Below are 24,003 nucleotides of genomic sequence, written 5' to 3' on the forward strand. Positions count from 1 at the left end.
TGTCTACTGTGTCTTCTGTCTGAAGAACACTCTGCTTCTTCTGCCTTCCTCAGCTCTTTTTGGGGAATGCCACGTTTTCCTTGGCCCTGCCAAGTGTCCACACACCTGGTACTTTCCCCTATGGTATCTGACTGTATTCAGATGACCAAGAGTCTCTCCTCCTGGGCTCTGTGCTCCAAGAGGGAGAAGTCTGTGCTACTGTAAGGAGCTGTCTGGTGTCCTAACTAAGAGCTCAGGTTCCAGCATCAGGCAGCCAGGATTTGGCTCTGGGCTTCACTACTCATAGTTAGTGATGTTGCACAAGTAATTTAGACCCTCTGGGCTTCTGTTTCCTCATCTGTAAAGTGGGAACAATAATAATAACTAGTTTATAAGATCATTGTGAGGATGAAGTGAGATGATTCATGTAAAGCACTGAGCACAGTGGCTGCAGTCACAACCAGAGAAGAATTAGTATTTGTTCTTCGTGAGCTTTTGTTGGTTCCTGCAGCGCATCTTCTCGTGTTCCGAACACTCATGGATCCTCCTGTTCTAGAACTGGATCGCCTCCGTGCTCACGAGGCTCTCATTGCAGGACACACCTGTTTCCACTCTCCCTACCTTTGGTTGTCTCTAGTTTTCTGGCATCTCCTCTATTTTTCTGATCTTTAGGAAGATTACACCAAGCAGTTCGATCATCTCATTGCAAAATGCCCGATTATCTGGCATGTGCTTTTTAATACATTCTTTACAGAATTCACTCCTTTTAGAAGTTAGTTTATTGGTGCAGATGTCATACCAAAACAATAGTAAATTAGAAAAGATAGGTCTCCACCCCCTCACCTCTGTAATAGCCCAGGTGTTAGCAGTCCTGGGCTCATGTGGCAGGATCAAGGGACAGAATTCTTCCATCATGCCACTTTTTCATCTCTAGAGAATCGTCCTTGCCCATATGGTTCAGATGGCTCATCACATCACCTCAGATGCCATCTAGGCAGCAGGAAGGAGAAAAAAGGAGGAGGAAGGCATGTACCTTCTTAAAAGTACAACCATGGACTTACAGATGACATTTCTATTTATATCCCATTGGCAAAGACTCGTTCACTTGGGCATCCAGCAGCAAAAGAGGCTGAAAAATGTAGTGTTTCCATTAGCTGTAACATACCCAGCTAAAAATGTGCAGCTCCAGATCTTTAGGAGAAAAGAAGACAGATGTCGGGGCAAATGCTCCAGCACAGCTTCCTCTCTCTCTATCTCTTAAAGGTCCCTCCAATCTCTCAGATCTGAAACTAGAGAATCATTTCTACTTTTTCCATTTCTGTTGCAGTCACTCACAAAAGGCCATTCATATCATATTTTAATCTATGCTATTTTACATCTTAAAATATTTTGTATCAATTTCTATTTCCTGTTGCCATCCAAATACAGACTCTCATCAGCCCTTGCTTTTATTCTCATCAGCCCCATCCAAAGGTCTAAACTGATTATCTTTCATGTCCTTCAGGAAAGGTCATAGTCAAACTCTCTCCATTGACAAATGGCATTGAACATAGTTTTCTGTTGCCCTCAATAAAGATGCCCACTGGAATAAATTTTCTGACCTTTGGTTCCTCCTTAGGAGGGCATATAATGAATCACTGATCCTGCCACTTTGACTTTCTGCCCACATCCAGCCAAATCTCAGGGACCCTGGCTCAGCCCTCTTCCTTCCCAGAGAACTGTGGTCCACCAGTTTATATCATTTGTTTCGCCGCCTTTGGGGAGCCAAAATGGCAAAATGTTTTGCCATTTTGTCAATCCTTGATCAAACTACAAGAGCCTTTTAACTTGTTTTTCTGAAAATACCCTATCTTCCTCTAATCCATTCTATACAGAGCCAAATTAATCTCCTTAAAACACTGATGTCATTAAAAAAAAATCTCTTCTACTTTAAAATTTCTAAATGGTGGGTCATTTATCACAGCAGAGATAGCAAATGTGTGTTGCCTTGTTCAAGGCCAACCTCACTAATCAGGATGCTCTGTTCTGCTCTACCTAGATGAAGCTGCAAAATCCTTTTCTATAGTTGGTACCACCAGCTGATTGGAACTTGTATGAAAGATAAATCTAATTTATCACCCCTAGCCCTCAAAATTATTTTCACAAGCTGGACTTTAAGTGTGCTCCATCTCTGAATATTTTGCTGTTCAATGTATGTAAACCCCGTTTCCTCAAATAGATCACAAGTTCCTCATTCATTTTTTTTTTTTCATTAAATTTCTGGGTTCTGCTCCCAGAGTTGAGGCAGATACCTTTCATAGGCATTCTCAGGTCAAAGAGGAGATGTTGAAGGTGCTGAAGTCTGAGCTGATGGATGAAGGAAATGAAGTAGAAGGAAATCTGAACTGTCTTCAAAAAAGGCAGTAGAAAGCTATAAGTAAAAAACCGGTGCCAAGTGTGAGATCTAAGGAACATGGCAAGGTCACAAATGGAAAAGGAGAGCTCAGGAGCCAAAAGGATAGGAAGCAAGTCAGGTTGCAGAGTGCAAATTGGGATGAATGATTCATAAGTAAGCTTGTGGAAACGCTTCTTGGAATTGTCAGACCTGCCTCTGTGCAGGACCAGCCATTAATAGAACCATGCATGTGATACACATTAATGCATAAATAAGCAGAAACAGAAATCAAAATAATGCTGTCTGATCTTCTGTTGAAATGCTATGTTGAACAAGAAATATCTATAGTTTCTCTCAGTCTCCTATCCCAGTTTACACAAAAATATTGACTTGGCAACTTTTAAATTAATGGTATCTTCCTAGACGTCTTTAATATTGTATTTAAGCCAGAGTGGAAAAGGTAGCTCTCAATACATGCACTAATAATAAAGCAGACTTTGAAAAAAGTGGCAGATGGAAACAAGAAAGACTCCGCCCCAGGGACTTTTGCAGATTAGATCCCCATGAAGTCTTTGTTGCCCCTCTGCTCCTGCCAAGCCTGAGGGACAGGCTTCTTGCTGCAGCTGCTTTTGCAAAAATTAATGCCTTGCTCCTGCCAAGAAAGCAGGTGACAAGCTCAGCAGCTCTCCTTTGGTTTTCTCCATGGCAGGAACATGTGCCCTGTGAGTAGGCATTTGTTTGTGTAATCAGTAGGACTGCAAATGCAAAGACAAGGAGATGAAGGTGAGTCAGGAAGGAAAAAGTGGCACCTGGGAGCGGAATAAAACACCAAAAAGCCAGGGGATGGGAACAAGGCCAGCTAGCATTCACCCATGTTAATGAGAGCAAGTTGACTCATGCAACCCTGGGAACAGCGAAGATTGTTTGCATGTACATGATGAATCATCTGATGTATAAGTCAAGCCACCAGCTATAATTAATCTTGTGCATCAAAACAAATTTGGGTATTTTGAGCATGAGCTAATGAGATTGACCTGTATGATCATGCAGCACTTATAACTGGGTAAGCATGTTAAGGACGAGGAGGAATCTGGGGGTGCCCTTGGGAAGTGCTTTTCCTCGTGGCCTGCAATCTCACTCATATGGTGCTCCATGTAGGGTGTGAACATCGACAGTGGGTTGGACTGGATGGTATTTTTCCCACCCATGCTGCCCTCAATTCCTCCTTTATTTACAGTGCTATAACGTCCTCTAGAATACAAGGACTGTAAGGTATGCTTATGGTTCTTTCTAGTTTGCAATGGATTTTCATAACTGATTGTAGCATTTAGCATGCTAGAGTGACCAACTGCTGGTTGTTGTCATTCAAATTGGTAGTGGACATTTGTTGGGTTTTGGCAAGCCAGCGTCTATTCCACATTCCCTTGATAATAGTACCTGGTTCCTTGAAGATTGATTCCTCCTGATTAGACACAGCTTTGCAAGATTACAGTCAAGGTGCCCTGCTCTGTCTCCACTAAGGAACAGGCATATGACCCATGCCATTCATGGTCTCCTTCCCTACACTTTTGATCTTGGCCAGGATGACAAACAGCCCAAAAAAGAGTAGACCCATTTTGTCCAGCAGTAGCTCCCAAGAAAGAAAGGTCCCAAATGGATCTTTATTGGGAGCAGTAGCTGAGTCTATTGTTTTTACTGTTTCATATCCTTCCCCAAATTTTCCTTTTGTTTAAGTAGGCAAGAATCAGTTTCTGCTGCTTGTAACCAAAAGCCCCTAGATGATACAGATTCATGTACCCAAAGTTTCTACTACAGATATTCAAGGAAATGGAGATTATTAGTAAACCCAGCAAATTGATTACATGGACATTGGTTACAAAAATGTTTATGTATTTTACAAGACTCATTACTCAACACCAAGTCCTCTCTTCCCTATCAGCAGTGTCTTGAAGTTTGTCTTCTGATTAATTTGTTGTTTATTTCAAATCCTTTATCAAATATTTCCCAAAGTATAATAAATGGGAAATATATCAGCTGAAACCTTGCTTATCAACAAATATCTTTCACCCTGACAGGCCTTCTAGGGGTAGGGGTGTAGGGCTGGTAGTACTTAGTTTTCTTATAATATATGAGGTATGTATTTAACTCTTGGGGTATGAAAAGACAGGCAATCCCTGTGGAAGAGCAAAACACAGCAAAACATCCAAAAATAATGGAGAAAAGGAAATAAAAATAATATATTTTATTGACTCAAAGGAACCATCAATGCTCAGAAACACTCTTACATACCACTAAGTAAAAAAAAAAAAAAAAAATGCTCCCAGTCAATTTATGGCACCCTATCCCAACATCAGAGATATTGCAAAAAATGCAAAAAAAAAAAAAATGTTTTAAAGTGATAACTTTTGGTAATAAAAATAACAGCTAAATGTATGTAATCAACTACATGATAGCTCTGTTCCAAGTGTTTCACATATATTAATTAATTTAATCCTAACAATCTGATGAGATATATGATATGTTAACACAACTAATATCCATAGTTAGCCAAACAGATGGCTTAGGCTTAGAATAAATTGAAAATGGAGTTATTAATGCTTTTACTCAAATCGACAAATTTGTGTTTTAATCAAAGCAACAAAATTTTGTGGGAAAGTATTGCTTTGATGTTTTCTTTATGAGATTAATTTCTAAGATGTAGCCTTGTGCCATGCTCAAAAATTCATTCTTAGTTTTGTTTCAATCTTTAGAATTAAAAAAATATATCATTGTTTCTAATCCTTGTTCCATGAATCTTAAAAGGCCCTTGGGCCAAAAGCAATTAATATTTTGTTTAATTCCCTATATGTAGTCCTGGTTGTGTAGGATTGAAAAGCAGTGTTACTAAGCAATTCTTTAAAAATATTTTGTGGAATACCACTGTGGAGATGTTGTGTTATAACCTGAAAAAAATCCCAGGGCTCAAGGAGCCAGTCTCAACATGGTAAACATTCAAAGAAACACAGTTCAGTAACCAGGTGTGATCACTATCTTTCCCTTTCTTGCATTTCTCAAAGAATGCTAAAGGGGATCCAGGTCATAATTCACAACATCATTTCTTAAGTGTTTCTTTTCTCATTCTCCTCCTTCTAAAACTGTCATGCATCTCAAGGCTTCCAGAAGACACTTCACCCTTCTTTTCTTGTATTCAATTCCCCCCAAAAACTATTCTGGGCACCCCCTATCATTATAGGCTGTTCTCTTTTCTTCCCCTCTCCCTTTATTTTCATCATTTACAACTTCTTTTAAGAAAGCCCCAGCCCCAGGGTGCCTGGTGGCTCAGTTAGTTAAGCATCTGACTTTTGATTTTGACTCAGGTCATGATCTCAGGGTTCGTAGGATTGAGCCCTGTGTTGGGCTCCATGCTTGGGAGCCTGCTTGGGATTCTCTCTCTTTCTTCCTCTCTTTCTCTGTCTCTTCCCACTCCCTCTCTCAAAATAAAGGAATAAATTTGAAAGAAAGAAAAGAAAGAAAAGAAAAGAAAAGAAAAGAAAAGAAAAGAAAAGAAAGTCAGCCCAGCCCCCTCTGATGCCATCACTGTTTCTTGCCCTTTTGGTTTTCCACCGTCTGGGAAGGACCATGAGGTGAATATCACATTAAAGGAGAGATGCTGAATACCCTTTGTAAGAAGTTTTCGTAGAGCATGTAGGTCAGGAAATAGGCAGAACATTTCCTTCTATGGTAATGATATTTTGTTTTTTTTTTCTTTAATTTTTAAAAAATGTACTGTGGTCATTTATGTTGGTAAACATTAGGTACCTCTTGAAGATTTACAATCACGTTAGCATTTTAAAAGTACTGCGAAGTCTTATAGCAAAGAAGTCTATTTATCTTTGTTTTATCCAGTCTTTCTGAAATGTACTTAAAAATCTTCTTTCTCTCCCCCACCCCCTTCCACATACACACGTAAGTACCCATGAATGCCATTTTGGTAAAGCGGCCTTAAACTATTAAAAAATACATAACAAATTATAAGTGTTGAAGTACACTTATATACATAGAATGGTAGGATGGATATTTCAATGAGGACAGCAATAGTTTGAACGTGATCTGTGCTTTTCACAAAACATGGAAAGTAGTGCCACATTGCCTTTCATATCGTAGTTGTGACAAGACAACTTGCCCAGGATAGTCACCGGCTGAGTCTGTCCAGCCAATATTTGCACAGATACCAGTTGCAGATCTGGTTCTGAACAATAGTTGTCCTTGAATTTGATTTTGCCAAGATGTTTTGTGTTATTACCTCCCTGGGTATCTTGATTTACCTTGGACATCAGCCAGCTCCTGAAGCTAATGTTGGATATTAGCCCATTGGCCCATTTGCTATTACATAAATTTAATGTCATTGGGTATGGAGAGTATGATTAGATTGTAGATGGACTTGTCCATAGCTAGAGGTAATATGTACCTGGGCGTCTGAGCAAGTTTCCATGTGGGATCATCTGGAAAAGATTGGAAAATAGCACCTGAAGCCACACATGTTCACTTAGACATCCAAAGCATTGCATAGATTCAGACAATGGCTGATGGATAATTTGCAAATTGGTGAAGTTTTAGTTGGATCTGGTAATGTTGGAGATCTTTCTATACAAAGGTGTAGAGAGTCATCATTAACTTGAAAAAGACAATAGAGAAACAATTCTTAGGCAATTGAGGAAGCAGATTTGAATATTATGACTCTTTTATTGCCTACTTTACTTTGAACTGTTGTTATCTAGGGCAACGCTGGAGGCCAAGATACAAGTCCATGTAATTTGTTTAAGGTTTGCACCGAGTCAGTATAAATGATTGCATTCACTAACATTTCCACATGAAATTCACTGGGAGTCATTGGACATCTTTAAGAAATATGCATCTAAAAAGTTATTCGACTTATACAAAATTTGGCAAAAAAAGAAAAAAAAACCCATGTATGCAAAATATGCTATTGATTATTATGTTATATCCATATATAATAATCAGTGCTATCTACACAAGGTTTCCAATTCTCCTTCTGGACATGTGATAAGATTACATCTCTTTGTCCACTTTATGCTAAGTGAGGCCACATGACTAGCTTTAGCAAGAAAATATAGAAACAAATAACACGTCACTTCCAAGCAGAAACTTTTAGGACTAGTGTATAATTTTCTATGGTCATTTTTCCTTTTGCCTGGATCCTGGACTGAGTACAATATGGAATAGAGCTCATAACTGACCCACAATAGACACATATAGTGAGCAAGAAATGAAAAATGTTTTTAAGTCACTAAGATTTGTTAACTGTTTATTACTGTAGCTTAACCCAGCCTATTTTGGCTGCTATACCACACAATGAAACTCTAGACAGTCCATGAAAATCACAGAATAGAAAAATATTAAATAATGAGAGTTTTAACAAACTTGTATTCAGCCATTGCAAACTATGAACGAAATGAGGGTTCCTAGGTGGATCTTTGGAATTTTGAAGTTGGAAAACATTCCATTAAATTGATACCTTTGTGGGTAGAGACTAAAAGTTTACCTTTAGGTTTAACTGCCTTTGGGGAACACTTTTAGATTCAGATCTGTAAAGTAACTAAATATTCTTTTTCCTTGAAAAACAATTCCTTTGTTCTGGGCTGGAGAAAGGGCATTGGACCACTTCTCCAAGAGATGGGGAAGCCTAGTGATTCCCTGCATTGGGGAACAAGCTTGCCCCAGCCACACAGAACCCAGGCCTCAAGCTGAGACCCTATGAGCCACTTGACCTGGTTGCTGGAGGCCCATAGTGCAGTTTGAAAAAAATAGCTGAGGAAAGAGTGTGTCCCTTCCTCAGGCTCCCTTTGGACCTATGAATGTCAGTTAACAACAAAGGACAGCTGACTGTAACAGGGCCACTAGGGAGGGTGCAGCCTGAGAGAAAAGCAATAGAAAGCCCTCAGCTAGGGTCATGGTTCAAAGCATTAAAATTCAGACGTCTCAAGGAGATACAGGGGATACTCAACATCCACCTTCCCATATGTGTGTTCTCATTCTTCCCTCTAGAGGACAATTCTCAGCTTGCAAAATGCCTGAGATATGTTGTCATGATGATATAGCAGGAAAATGGACGTCTATGACTGGGCAGAACTATCTTTTGTGCTATCTCTGAAGACAAAGGAGGGTGGGCGACAAGTTAAGAAAAGCTCACCACGGGAAGCTTTTCTCTGAGAACGTAAGCAGTCCCAACAGAGTAAAAGAGAAAATAATTATCTGGAAAAGCTATAATTAATAGTGTCAGATTTAACCTTTGTTCCAATATGAGAATGTCTGCCCTAAGACATCACCCAAGACCTAATGCTCTTTCTACAAGGAAGATTGTGCTTAGGTGTGGAAGTCAGGGCTTACCCCATCCAGTGCCCGCCTTCCCAGAGGATGGTGTTCCTTCTAAGGCAGCCTGCCAACGACCCCAATATTAAGCAGGGGTCTTGTTGTTCTGTCTTCTAGCTGTTACCAAGTTAGCTCTTTCTGTCCTGCCTCCCAAAAAACCTATTGCCAGCTCTGGTGCACATTAACCAAATGTAAAATGGTTACTCAAACCTGAGACTATGGTACAAAAATATTTAAAATACAAGTTGGAGAATCCATGTGATTGAGATGTTCGTGTGAAGGAGTGAAGTATTCACGCATGTGCACTCATTGATGCATGCATGTGCACACGTGTGTAGGCAAGGAGGGGCGTGTGTGTTTCATAGAGAAATATCCATTCAAGAGAGCATTGACAGGGGCTCTGAGAACTTACAGATGGGGGTGGAAGTGGAAATCCACATTTCAGTGATTTTTTTTCCTCCTTCACACACAAGTGACATTTTTTCAAACGTCTATTCTGTGAGCAAAAGGAGGAGGGACATATGTCAATGTTAAGTGCTTGGGGGACGAATTATGGAGCAACACTACCCACTTAACTTATCGCAGCTCTATGAAAGATTATAGGGTTTGGACTATTTCTGGCTACACCCGAGCGTCTTGTGAAAAGTGGAAGTAAAGTCGTTACGTGGAATGGGCACTTTATGCATTTAGTAATTTGTCTTGAGCAGAGTCTAGACACCCTCCCGGGAACGTGAGGCAAGGTAGTACTTTGCTACAACCTTCAGTACTATTGAAAGAGGAAAGGCAAAGTCCATCTGGGAGACCCTGTAGGTAACGGTCCCAGGAGTTCTTGGTTTAGGCACTGAAAGCAAAGGGAAAAACGCAATGACCTGGTGTCCCCATAGAGGCCGGGCCTCACCCGCAGGGGGAGAGGCAGCCAGAGCCAGCGGGACAGTTCAAGACCTCTACTAGATCAGGGCACCGCTGATGTTCCTACCTGGGCAGACTGAAAACGGTAGTTTAATCTCTCTGAGCCTTGGTTCCTCCATTTAGCGAGTGGGCACAATCATTTTAACACCTGGAACAGCTAAACATTTAGGAAAAACTGCCTATGTGCCAGGAACCAGAGTACTACACATTTGATTCATTTGTTCTCCCTACCTCTTGTGAGGTGGGTAATATTTGTATATTTCATTGATTCTACGATGTGACTTTTTTCTTTCATTATTTTGACATTATCTGTTATCAGGATGCACCATGTAATTGATAAGAAAGCATGTAAGTCATGATTCGATTTATACTTTTAGTTCTTTTTTAGTGGCACATAAATTGGTGATATGTTAGATTCAATGAGGAAACTGAGGCCTGGCCAAGTCAAATAATTTGCCTAGGATCATACAGCTAAAAAGTGGTAGAATGAGCACTTTAATCCTTTAATCCAGGCTGTTTCTAGAGTTGACTTTCTTGTAACAATCTCCCGATTCCTCCACTTACTAGCTGTGTGACCTTGGGCAAGTTCTTAACCTCTCTGTGCACCCATTTTTTCATCTGTCAAATGGTCATACTGAGAGTAACTGCTTCATAGGATCATGATGTGGATTAAACAAGTTCATATAGGTAAAGTTCTTAAAATAGTGCCTGACATATAAGAGCTCAATAAAATTCAGCTGTTAGCTTTAATCATTTTAGAGAGAAAGCCAGCATCACTTGTTATGAAGAGAAAGCAATCAGGAAAAAAAAGGATAAAGCTAGTAAAAGTATATGTTCACTAGCCTATCCCTAAAATCATCTTGGCCCCACAAAAGAGGTGTTTTCTGTATTTGGGGAAATGCATTTTTCTTCTCTCTCAAACTGAGGGATGAGGTAAAAGTGAAAGGGAAGAATAAACTGAGGGAGTGGTCATTACAGGCCAGGGAGAAGAGACTGGGGAAGAGGAAGGTGGGTCAGAGGCTTTGCTTGAAGAGGTGGCCATGGCCTGTGCTGCATGAAACAGCAGCAGAACTGACAGGAGCTAACACGGGCTTTCATTCTGCAGATAGCAACCTATCAGTAAGTCGTAGGGTCAGTTTGGTGGGTCACAACCAGCATCTTTAGAAAGGCAAGGGAGGGGTGCCTGGGTGGCTCAGTCGGTTAAGCGTCCAACTTCGGCTCAGGGCATGATCTCAAGATCTGTGAGTTCAAGCCCCATGTCCGGCTCTGAGCTGACAGCTCGGAGCCTGGAGCCTGCTTCCGATTCTGTGTCTCCCTCTCTCTCTGCCCCTCTCCAGCTCACGCTCTGTGTCTCTTTCTCTCAAAAATAAACATTAAGAGATGCAAGGGACTCACACCATTCACAAAAATAAACTCAAAATGGATAAAGGACCTGAATGTGAGACAGGAAACCATCAAAACCTTAGAGGAGAAAGCAGGAAAAGACCTCTCTGACCTCAGCCGTAGCAATCTCTTACTCGGCACATCCCCAAAGGCAAGGGAATTAAAAGCAAAAGTGAATTACTGGGACCTTATGAAGATAAAAAGCTTCTGCACAGAAAAGGAAACAACCAACAAAACTAAAAGGCAACCAACGGAATGGGAAAAGATATTTGCAAATGATATATCGGACAAAGGGCTAGTATCCAAAATCTATAAAGAGCTCATCAAACTCCACACCCGAAAAACAAATAACCCAGTGAAGAAATGGGCAGAAAACATGAATAGACACTTCTCTAAAGAAGACATCCGGATGGCCAACAGGCACATGAAAAGATGTTCAATGTCGCTCCTTATCAGGGAAATACAAATCAAAACCACACTCAGATATCACCTCACGCCAGTCAGAGTGGCCAAAATGAAGAAATCAGGAGCCTATAGATGCTGGAGAGGATGTGGAGAAACGGGAACCCTCTTGCACTGTTGGTGGGAATGCAAATTGGTGCAGCCGCTCTGGAAAGCAGTGTGGAGGTTCCTCAGAAAATTAAAAATAGACCTACCCTATGACCCAGCAATAGCACTGCTAGGAATTTATCCAAGAGATACAGGAGTACTGATGCATAGGGGCACTTGTACCCCAATGTTTATAGCAGCACTCTCAACAATAGCCAAATTATGGAAAGAGCCTAAATGTCCATCAACTGATGAATGGATAAAGAAATTGTGGTTTATATACACAATGGAGTACTACGTGGCAATGAGAAAAAATGAAATATGGCCTTTTGTAGCAACGTGGATGGAACTGGAGAGTGTGATGCTAAGTGAAATAAGCCATACAGAGAAAGACAGATACCATACGGTTTCACTCTTATGTGGATCCTGAGAAACTTAACAGAAACCCATGGGGGAGGGGAAGGGAAAAAAAAAAAAAGAGGTTAGAGTGGGAGAGAGCCAAAGCATAGGAGACTGTTAAAAACTGAGAACAAACTGAGGGTTGATGGGGGGTGGGAGGGAGGGGAGGGTGGGTGATGGGTATTGAGGAGGGCACCTTTTGGGATGAGCACTGGGTGTTGTATGGAAACCAATTTGACAGTAAATTTCATATATTAAAAAATAAAAAAAAATAGAAAAAAAAGATGCAAGGGAGGGAAGGGGAGTGAACACAAGGCAGGGCAAATATCAGAGGGCCACGTGCAATAACAATAAGCAATGTTCTATGAAACTTGGGTTTCAGTTAAGAATGAATGGATGCGTGTAATGCATTCTGTTGTGTTTCTCTCTGTGGGTCTCTGTTCAACAGTTCGAAAGCCGTTGGACTATAGTTGTGATTAGACATTGGCCGAAGAATAAACACACGGTGTCAGTTTAAAATCATGTGGTTTATATTGACAACTAAGAGCCCCCTTTCCACATGAGTGCAGCTTTCTGAAAGCACAGGGACTCTGACACATTATAAGACCCCTATGAAACAGCCCCCCTTTCTACATCTCTTTGCCTTGAGGAGACTCATTGGCCCCTACTCCATCCTGGGGCTGGTTCTGCCTCTCCTTGGCTTGGCCTGTCTGCCTTAGACCTAATTCTGGCCCCTGCCCACCACATCCCTCCTGATGTCCCACTTATCTAAAACCAACTTTCCCCAGGACGGAGCCACCTCTTGTTGATCCACAGAGCCTGGGACCTCCGCGCAGGATGCCTGGTCACCTTGGGAGGCAGAGATGCCCTCTTTTTTTGTTTATATAAATGTTATTGAAGTATACATAACAAAGATGTGGAGAAGCAACACTCCTCAGGAGTGATATTAACTGAAACCCACTGGGGGCCTGAGTCTGAACCGCTTGATTTAACATTCAAATCAAGGGTTGGGCAGGAGTGTATCCCAAGCCAAGAACCATCTCTCAGATTAGAACCAGGTAACACAGCTATGCAAGAATAGGACTGTTCTGATTTGTATTTAAAAGTGACCAGTGACAAGTATTAAGTCTCCATCGGTCCCTGGATTAAATTAACATTGTTTTAAAATGTGCACATGCAAATTTCAGAATAACATGAGACTAAAATGCCTGCCAAAATTTTGGAAGACTCTTTCACTGGAACATAGAACAAAGCCAAGTGCAAATGGTATAAAGCTAGTCTCATCAAGATACAGGGCATGGCATTGGTTATCTCCTCTTTTCCTTCTTTTTTTTTTTTTTTTTTGAACAGTTATTAAGAGTTTACTGTATCCGACACAGGATTCTAAGCATTTTATACATTTTATACAACAACTTTGCCAATAGAGTACTATTGTTATTCTCATTTTACATATTTGAAAACGGAGACAGAGAGAGGTTAAGGAAATTATCCGAAGATATAAAGCAACGAAGCCAAGATTGCCAGCCGGCCAATCTAACTAAAGAACCCACATGCTTAATCACTATGTTTTCATTATTATCATCATCATCATCATCATCATCATCATCATTAATTGTGTTCACCAAGTTGAAATTTTTAGAGGGCTGGCAGGAATGCATAAAAAAAAACCCTCATTTCTTAGAAGGCATTAATGTATTTATTCATTCTCTTCAAACAAACTCTTGGTGTTTTGACTTGTATGTTTAAGTGTTGGCCAACTTTAAATATTTCATTTCTGTAAATTTCTACTCCTTGCTATTTACCTATATTATATATATATATATATATATGTATATAATGTATATACAATACATATGCATGTTTCATATTGTGTTATATTAGTTATATGATATTATATATCCATTATGTATACGTACAATAAATTGTTAGGGTAGGTATTTCTGAGTAAATTCTCTGTTTCTCCTCCTTTCCTTCTAAGGTCACACGAGGCTGTACTATTTGAGCCACATGAATTTGTGTGTTTTCTAACTTAGTTTTATCTTTTAGGCAAAACAGTTACTGTTAATATCAGTTAACAGCGTAGGGAGGCTCCATAAAAAAAAGCACTGAAGGCTTATGTAAAATCGGAGGTTATTAGCCCATCTTGCAAAAGGTAATAAAATGCAGACATTCGCAGATTTAGAATATAGTTCATTAAAATCCTCCCAACATTGAAGAAATTACCAAACCTGGACATCACGGAGCATGACAAAGATTTCACATGCAAGTATTCCCATAATGGAGGCATTTGAAACATACCTACTTTTTGTAAGCCCACGTTGTCTATAATTCAATTAACCATTATCTAGTGATTTCTTGTTGGTCATTATTATATAATTAACTTTCTCCCCTTAACTATTTATTCCTCTATTAATATGAAACAGGAAAAAAAGCCTTTTTTAACATTTTATTTTTTGTAATTTATTTTTTTATTTTTGAGAGAGAGGGAAACAGAAAATCCCAAGCAGGTTCTGTGCTATCGGCACAGAGCCCCATGTGGGGCTCAAACCCACCAACAGTGAGATCATGACCTGAGCCAAAACTGAGAGTCAGATGCTTCACCAACTGAGCCACCCAGGCACCCCAAACAGGAAAAAAAATTAACTTCCCAGAAGATATTCCTTGTTTTTTATTTATTTTTTAGAGAAAATTGATTTTTATATGAACATTAAAATTTTTCCCTGCATGTATAGGAATCTAATTATTGAATACATTGAGAAATGAGTGTCTTCTTAAGTTCTGGGAGAAATCTGGGCACAGGTTGGCAGCGGGCAGGGGAAAAGTCGGCTAAATCCCTGCGTTCTAAAGGGAGAAACACCAACCTGTCTCCAGTCTTAGGCTGTGCCCCCAGGAACTGGGCTGGGAGATGACCCAGTTTCCTTCACATACCGCTGCTGGGACTCCTCATTTGTACATTCATTTAGTGCCTGCAGCACAGTCTCTGGGATTTATTTGGAGTTGGTAACCTTTATCCTTGGGTTTAGTTTTTTGAAATGACCAGTAACCAGTTGGAGTCAGATAGGGTGAATCAGGTCAAGTGTGTTAAAACAAGCTATGACTTTGAAGTGACAGTCTGTCTTTCCTTTCTAGCTCATAAACAGACCTTGTAGGAATGAACACACTGGTTCATTAAGGTACACGGGAAATGGTCCAGGGAAAAGGGGAGGGAATAACCAAGGAAAATATTAATCTTTATGGCATGCAACCATGATTAGAACTAGTAACGTTAACATCACCTTTTCGTGTTTGACTTTAAGGTTTATCAACAAGGGAAAAATGAGAGTAAGGAGCACATTTTTAAAATTATTATTTTAGAGACAGAGAGAGAGAGAGCAGGGGAGAGGAGCAGAGGGAGACAGAGAGAATCCCAAGCAAGCTCCATGCTCAGCTCTGACTCCAACACTGGGCTTGATCCCATGACCCTGGGACCATGACCTAAGCCAAAATTAAGACACTCAACTGACTGAGCCAACGAGGCACCCTAAAGGAATGTATTTCTATTTCCTCTAATGAAAGCTAAATTCTAGCACAACTGCAAATTCTGAAACGGAGAACCAGGAAGATCTCCTGTGTTCCACTCTCTTGTTAATTCCTCTTCCTCCTCTGTATTGAAGAATAACCAATCCAAATTGGGGGAAGGGCAATAGAAAAAGAAAAGGAAAGTTTAGTACTTTCTCTGTTGCCAAAAGTCACACATGATGTGAAAGGAAAGAATTAGAAAATAGAGAGAAAAAAAGTTTTAAACCTGGCACTGAGAAATCAACCCTGTTAGTATGTTTTGTTGTATCTCTTTCAAGATGTTTATATATCATAGTATATATAAATATATACTTATATATGTACACATATACACACATATATATACGTACACACATAAAAAATATACACATACTCCCTGATGATATAGTTTTGCTTTCTATTAACAATAAAACATGAATATTTTAATGTCAGTGTAATTGTAGATGGTTACTCTGTAGTATTTTCAGAGACAGATAATTTCTTTAACCAAATCCTAATCTTGGACATTTACATTTTTTATAGGTGTTTATTGCTTATGAATAAAATATGAGGTATCCCTACTTACACAGCACTAAGCATTTGTTCCATTTTTTCCTCCCTACAATGAAGAAAAGTCTATTGCTTTTTCCTCCTTCTGATAGAAATTGAACAGTCATTGCCAAAAAAAAAAGGAAAAAAAAATCAAACAATACATTGAGAAAAAGACTAGAAGTCACCTGAAATCCACCTTTCTGAGAGAATGATTATTAACATTTCAGTGAACAACCTTTCCTATAATTCTTTATGCATTATGTACACACAGGTATAATTTTATGTACATATACATATACATGCACACACACGTACACAGAAGGTGTAAAGAGGCATTTTTAAAGGGATTAGTGATATATAATTCTCTATACCTTAGCAATACATATAATGGATGGAAATTCCTTTAAGCCAAGTAGTATATAGAGATCATTAAGTTTTAATTCTTGCATAATATTCTACTGTAAGAATCATTATAATTCATTCAGCTATTCTTTTATTAATGGACTTTTGATTAGCTACCAGCTTTTTATTATCAGATATAATGCTGCAATAATCATCCTTGAATATATACATGCTTATGTACTAGAGCATTTATTTTTATACAGCAGAATCCCAGGAGTGGGATTGCATGGTTGAATTGTACATGCAGTTAAAATTTTTAATAGAGATCATGAATTGCCTTTTTCCATTTCCACCAGTGATGTCTGAGAGTGCCCTTGCCCTGCTCCCATCTCTGCTAATAATAGCTGCTATTACACTTTTATTTTTGCTACTCTGATGGGTATTATCATGGCAATTTTAATTTCCATTTCCCTGCCTACTGGGGAAAGTTGAACATTTTATCATACTTGTCCTTCTGTCGATTGCTTATTCATATCCCCAACCCATTTTGCTATTGGGTTGATTGTATCTTATAAATTGTAAGGGAGCTTTTCATTTAGTATAGATAGTAATTTTTTTAGTATATGTGCTGCCGAAGCGAGCACAGTAATTTTTTATCTATCAATTGAATTTAAAATATTTTCCCTAACTTGTTTGTCTAGTGACTTTGATTTTCTATCTCTTGCACTATAAATAATACCATAAAGCTTTACTACCTTAACATTTTATGTGTGTATGTGGTATATATATATATCACATATCCTGTCTTAATTTAAAAGATTTCTCCAATTCAAAGTACATATACTGAAAGTACACTAATTTTTTTCTAAAATGATTAGTATTCATTTTTACTTTCTACTCTTTATCGGGAATTTATTTTTGGAATTAATGTAAACTAGGGGCCTCAAATTTATTTTCTTCTAAGAGTATATCCAGTTGTGATGAGACTACTAATTAAATTTCTCCACAATAAAATACACACATATACGCACATGTGCGTGTGTGCGCGCGCGCGCGCGCACACACACACACACACACACACACTACCTAATTCTGAGTTCTCTATCATTTTTACTGATTTTTTGGTACAGTATTGTACCTGTACTGTACCAGGCTTTTAAGTAGTTTTAATATAGTATTTTAATACTGCCGTTCTTTATTCATCAATTTAAGAGTATTTTATCCCATTGAAAATACTATTTGGATTCTACTGATGTTGCACTAAGTTTATATACTAACTTCAGGAGAACAGAATTTTTTAGAATAAAGAGTATTCTTTTTCAAGAACATAGTATAGATTTCTATTTGTTCAGATCATATTTTTGCCTTCCAGTAGGATATTTTAAATATAAATCCTATTCCTTTCTTGTATAATTCATTCCAAACTCATGGATTTTGTCAGTATTATGAGTGGAATATTTTCCTCGTTTTCATATGTGTGCTGCTCATATAGAAGGAGCTAATAATTTTATATCTTTATCAAATTCTTTATCTGAGTTTATCAAATTCTTTTATTACTTCTTCTTGTGTTTTACTAGAGTTTCTTGGTGATAGCAGGCAGGAAATTATATTATCAGCAAAAAACTTCACTTCTTTCTTTCAATATTTATATAGTGCATTTTATGTTTATTGCATTTAGTAGAGTCTCCAGACAGTATTAAATAATAATGGTGATAGTAAGCACTCCTGTCTTGTTCTTTATTTTAATGGAAACAGCTTTAGCCACATGAATACAGACATATTAGTCACATCTTCCTAGTTAGCTTATGCTGCAGCAAAGCAACTTGAAATTATCCGGACCTTGAGAAACACAAGTTTATTTTTAGCCCACATTATATACTGGCTGCTAATAGGTTGTGGTTCTCTTCCGTAAGTCTTTCTTTCTGGATCTAAACTAAAGGCAGAGTATCTGGGATCTGCCATGCTGTGATAGAAGAAAAAGAGTGATGGCCATATCATGAGATGATCCTTAATACTTCTGCCCAGAAGTGACACGCACCATTTCCGCTCACATTCACAGGCCACAGCCAAGTCACAAGGCCAAGCCTAATGTCAATGTTGTGGAAAAGAAGAACCCAAACAGGGAGGGCATCAAGTAACTGGAAATAATAATACCATCTACCACAGTCTGCCCCTGGGTCGAAAATATTTTCTTTCCTTCTTTCGTTCACAAAATAAAAACATCTGTTTTTCCCCAAGAAAAACCTTTAAAAAGTCTTAGCCAGTTGTGAGGGACAAGGCCATTCAAGATTTTGTAATAGCTCCTACATCATATTTGGATGTGGCTGCTCTGGATCTTGAAACGAAAAAATGACAAGAAAGAATGTATCCTCTAGTAGTCCCAATGTACGGTGGTGGAAAACAGAGATAGGACAATCTCTATTCACACCTGCCTTGGAAAGGGGGAAGAGTGGAAGGTACACAGCAGTCACCAATCTGTAGTAATCCTAAAATTCCACAGAGAAAATGCTGCAAGGACCTCAAAACCTGTATAAAGGGGAATTTCTTGATTCGTCCTAAATCTCTGCTCCCGACAAGTAGCATCCCAGGCCATTGCTCTCCATCAGAGAGGCACTGTCCTCTCAGAGTTCTTTCTATTTCCATTATTTCTCTTGGTCATTTTTAAAAGATATTGGAGATTATGTCCTCCCTTGGGGCTCAGCATCTTTTTTTTCCCTCATCTTGCTCTCTGCCCATAGAAGCTTAGAGATCCAAAAATTGTTTCAAGTCTTGAATAGCCAATGGCCACCATAGGTTGGTAGCTCTTTTAGCAGTACATCTCTCTCCAAAACTTTGGCCAATTCTCTCTTGACTTAATTTGGAGTATTTTGAGCTTATGAACTTCTGTAGGAAAGTCATGATACAGTCATTCTCCACTGAGCCATCCTTTCCAACTATGTGCTACCTTCACCGGTTCAAAAGCTTTCATGGAATGCCTGATGGCCCTAGTCTTGATTTGGTTCTTGTCACACAACTATCTTCGTTGGCCCTTGTTGTTCAGGGTGCTTCCCAATTTGAATTTATACCGGTTGGAGATAATGCACAGTTCCATTTTCCAATCATGCTTGCAAGCCAGCCAATTCTTTCCTGAGTTGATCTCCTCCTTGTAATAAGTTGCCGAACCCAGACCATAGTAACCAGTACATACTAGTAGCATTTTATTCCCAAACTTTTCATATGAATTCATAAGCTCATTTGGTCCATTTTCTGCCTGTGGAGACACCACTGGCAATAATTCTGAGAATGTTTGGCCACTACATCATTCAGACCACCATCCTTCCAGCCTCTAATGACAATTTCCTTGCCATAACTGCCTGGCCCTGAGAACCAATGCCCCATATTTTAAGTTTTCTTTGTTGGTTCCTTTTTGTTTTGTCTGTTTTTGGCATCATTCTACTCCTGGTTGTAACTTTTTATTTAGCTTTTGCTATGATATGTTGTCATAATAAACCCTAAAATCTCAGGGGCTTACAGCTAACAGTAAAGCTTCATTTTTTACTTCCTAATATACAGGCTGTGGGTGAGCTGTGGCTCTGCTCTTTCGTCTTCTTATTCTAGAGTCCAGGCTAAGGATCCAGCTTTGCACTAACATTTGCCATCCTTGTAACAGGGAAAATAGCAATGACCAATTCATACAATGGTCCTAATGCACAGCTCTACAGTGACATACATCACTTCCTCTCATATTCATTGGCCAAAGCAAATAAAATGGCCAGACCATAGCCTCATGATGTCATAATGTCAGTGAGTGTGGGGAAGAATAATCCTTTTGCAGGTAATACAACAGATAATTAAGAGCAAGAGTATGATCTACCACAGCATGTCACCATTTAGGTATGTATTGCTGCTAATTTTCCATGAATAATCTTCGTCATAATCTGAGACCTTTCCTTCTATTCCCATTTTACTTTTTGTGTATGTGTATGTGTGTTTTAAGAAAGTTTCTGAATTTATCCAAAACCTTTCAAGCATCTATTGATATGATGGAATGCTTTTCCTCCTTTAATTTGTTGATTAATATTTACAAATTTTCCCATATTTAACTATCTTTAAATTTCTAGAATAGACTAGTGTTGATAACTGTGGACTATTTCTTGATAATCCAATGAATCCTATTTAATAAAATGTACAGTGTTTGCATCTGTATTCATTAATGTGATTCGTTGATCATCTTTTCTGGTTCAATTTCAGGCTTGGATATTAAAGTATGCTAGCTTCATAGTGTGAATTGGGAAGTTTTTAACCTGTATTTTTATGGATTGCAATAACTTACTGGAATTATCTATTCTTTAAATCTGTCTGGAACTCAGGCTTGAAATTATCTGATCCTGATGACTTTTAAAATCATTATTTATTAACCATCTATCTAAACATTTCTGTGGTAATTTATCAAAATTTTCAATTCCTTCTTTGGTCACTTTTGGGAATTCAAAATTTATAAGACAATCTCTTATTTACTGTAGGTTCTCAGATCTTTTGTCAAAGAGTTGCATGTATATTTTATTATAATCTTATTTTGTATCTGTGATTATGTCTCTATTCCAAACTTGTATGATTTCACACTCTTTTTTTTTTATAATCATACCTGTGAGTTATGTATCTATTTTGTTGATCAAAATAGCTCTTGAATTTAGTTCTCCTTTTACCATTATTTTACTTTCTGATTAAGTAATTTCAGCTTTTGTCCTTATTAATTTTTGGTTTATTTTCTGATTTCTTAAGAAAATACCTCCTTCTTGCAAATGTTTTATCTTCTTAAATAACAGACAATGGCAACTATAAATTCTTCTTTAGCAATCTCTCATTTCTTATGTTATAAATAGACTCATTTTCATTATTTTCTTGGTAGTTTATTATATCAATTTGATCACTGTCCCACACCTTTTATCTTCAGACTCATTAATTAAACTTACATATTCCCTTTATGGTTCATCTTGTCTACTCCCATGATTTAAGCTACTACTTTTAAACTAATGGCTTCCAAATCTCCCAGGGTCAGATATCTAACTTGCCTCGGGGACATGACCAGCTCAGTCTGCTTGACCTCATCAACATTTCCTTAAATCAACAATAACTATATTTTTCTCGGGGATAACTGTATTTATTTGTACCACCATCCATGTAGTTGTTCAAGCTCAAAAGTTAGGATTCATCCTTGACTCCTCCCTACTCCTCATACCCATATCCAGTCAAACACCAAATCCTGGTTATTTTACCTCCTAATAGTTTACCTTCATCCCATCTTTTCCATCCCTGCTGTTGCCACACTTCAGCTACAGCAGATTAATTCCTTCTCTCTGCTGCCAGTCCATTCCCACCCCAAGCATACCCTATAAAAACTCTAGATTGATTTATCTAGACTGTGAATCTCACCATATGGTGTCCTCACTTAAATAGCCCTCAGTGCTCCTCATTTCTAACACAAACTCAACATAGCCTATAAGGCCCTTTATATCCCTGCCTAAGAGAAACCCAACTAACAACACAAATAACTTAGTATGAACCATGTAATGAGTTATTATATTAATGTGCCTTTGTATTTAAAGAGATATGGAGGGTATTGGGTAGAGAAAAGGACTAACACTTATTCTCTGCCTACTGTGAACCACATCCTATGCCAGGGTTTTATCATCTCATTTAATCATTGTAACATGCTTGGTGAGAGGGGCAGTTAGGAATGCTTCCAGCTGCAGGAATTAGAATATCTCACTGATGGCAGCTTCAACCACAAAGGCAGTTAATTTTCTTATATTAAATATAGAAGTTGGTGTTTCCAGCCAGATGATGCCATCAAAGACTCCTAGACCCTTCCCATTTTTCCATTCTGCCATATCTAGAATGTTGGCTTTTCTTCCTTCTCTTGTTTCCTCTTAAATGCAAGATGGGTAAGGAAACCCAAGGTTTCACAGAGAAAAGGAAAGGAGGGGACACCAGTGAGCAATTCCTTTGAGCATAGCCCCTTTAAAAGGAAGAACAACTCCTCCCAGAAGCCCCTAGAGGGTTTCCATTTACATCTCATTGACCACAACTGGTTACCCTTATCTACAAGGGAGATGAGAGAGTTTGAATTTAGGGAAGATGGGCCCAGGATAGTGGCTTCACACATCCCATTATCTCTAATTTACAGAGAGGTTAAGGTTGCTCAAAATCCTACTGATGGTAAATGTGGCTTCTGGATTGTGAATTGAGTTTTGTTTCCAAAGTTGGTACTGTCTTCTCTACACCAGTGCCATCTCTCTGTGTACTCTAAAAGTAGAATTTCAGATATTTAGACATTATTAAGGGACATTGCTTGGCACCTGCTGGTTTCCCAAAATCACACCACAGTATGTTCTCAGGCATTGGATAGAACCACCCTAGAATGTTCCAAAGATGAAACCACCCTCCTGACTCTTTGATGAAGCCACATGTAAACTGTTCCCTTTGTAAGTGGAAATATTAAGGACTACACTAAGGCTGTCTTAGATTAGCCTCTGAAGCATTCAATATATTTAGACCTGTATAGCCTGATTTCCCCAGCCTTCCTGCTCCCCAGTTGAGAATCCTTGTCAAATTTCATCATTTAGTTGTGAATAAGGTTTTGGACACAGTCACCTCAACCTTTGGACATTTCACTTGGCCTAATGAAAAGTTTGTAAACCTGAATGTTAAACCTTCTCTAATATAGCAAAGAAAAAATTTTCAAATACCTTAGGAACAGGTCCATTTCAACAAAGAATTCCTAAGGAAGAAAAATCTGCACTTGAAATTTTGCATCTGATGCTTCTTTCATCTTTGCCTTAATAAATGAGAAGCCACAGGCAATAGTCCAGTTTTTTGCTTTTATATGACTAGGATTCAAATCTTTTATTAGTTATTGTGCAATGGCTGTGACATCACCATGGAAAGATTATGACTTCAGGTCATAAGAAGTGGAAGAAGTATATATAAACAGTAAAAACATAAAATGTGTACTAATTCTAACTCCACTGGAAATTATTCTTCCCTGACAGTAATTTCCAGTTCTACCTGGTGAAAACTAATTTTCTATAAAAATGAAGCTTCAGACAACTTAACATTCAAGGTTGTCAAAAAAGTGCTCAGGAACCTGTAGATGGGAATTTTTTTTGCCACATCTCAAATCTTTTTTTGAAGCTAACTAATCTTAGTTATTAAAATGGACCAGAAAGACCCACATCCATCAACAAAGCCTGGATAATCAAAAACGTTCATGCCATTCTCAGAGCACCATTAGGTTAAAAATTACTGCATTGTTTCCAGCCTTACTAATAGTTTTAATGATGTCCTCATTTTTCTTTCAAACTTAGACAATTTTCCTATAATGGAAGCGTATTACTGTTGGAGAAGTAAAGCGCCTTGCATGAAAATTTTCAGCTTTGAACAAGGGGCAGCCATTTTGTTAGCTTTTTCTCCCAAGATCATTCAAATGGTTGGAGTTTCTGTTGTTACATGATTTTTTCAGGTGAGAAAAATGTTAGAAAATACAATTAAAACAGACATATGTATAGTAGGTAAGATCATGAGACTCTCTGTAATGTGTGGTATGGGGATGAAAGAAATACATTATAGAA

General features: G+C 38.5%; 1 long non-coding RNA gene across 1 annotated transcript; it reads right to left on the minus strand.

Annotated features, from left to right (window-relative positions):
• Positions 1–884: 884 nt before the first annotated feature.
• Positions 885–23,210, minus strand: LOC125920327 (uncharacterized). The gene is made up of 4 exons (XR_007457020.1): positions 23,122–23,210; positions 6,801–7,006; positions 1,145–1,268; positions 885–969 (listed from the first exon to the last, which is right to left on the minus strand). It is a non-coding gene; the product is annotated as an uncharacterized LOC125920327 (long non-coding RNA).
• Positions 23,211–24,003: the final 793 nt, after the last annotated feature.

The sequence above is a fragment of the Panthera uncia genome, chromosome B4 (genome assembly GCF_023721935.1).
Source record: "Panthera uncia isolate 11264 chromosome B4, Puncia_PCG_1.0, whole genome shotgun sequence".
NCBI classification, from domain to species: domain Eukaryota; kingdom Metazoa; phylum Chordata; class Mammalia; order Carnivora; family Felidae; genus Panthera; species Panthera uncia.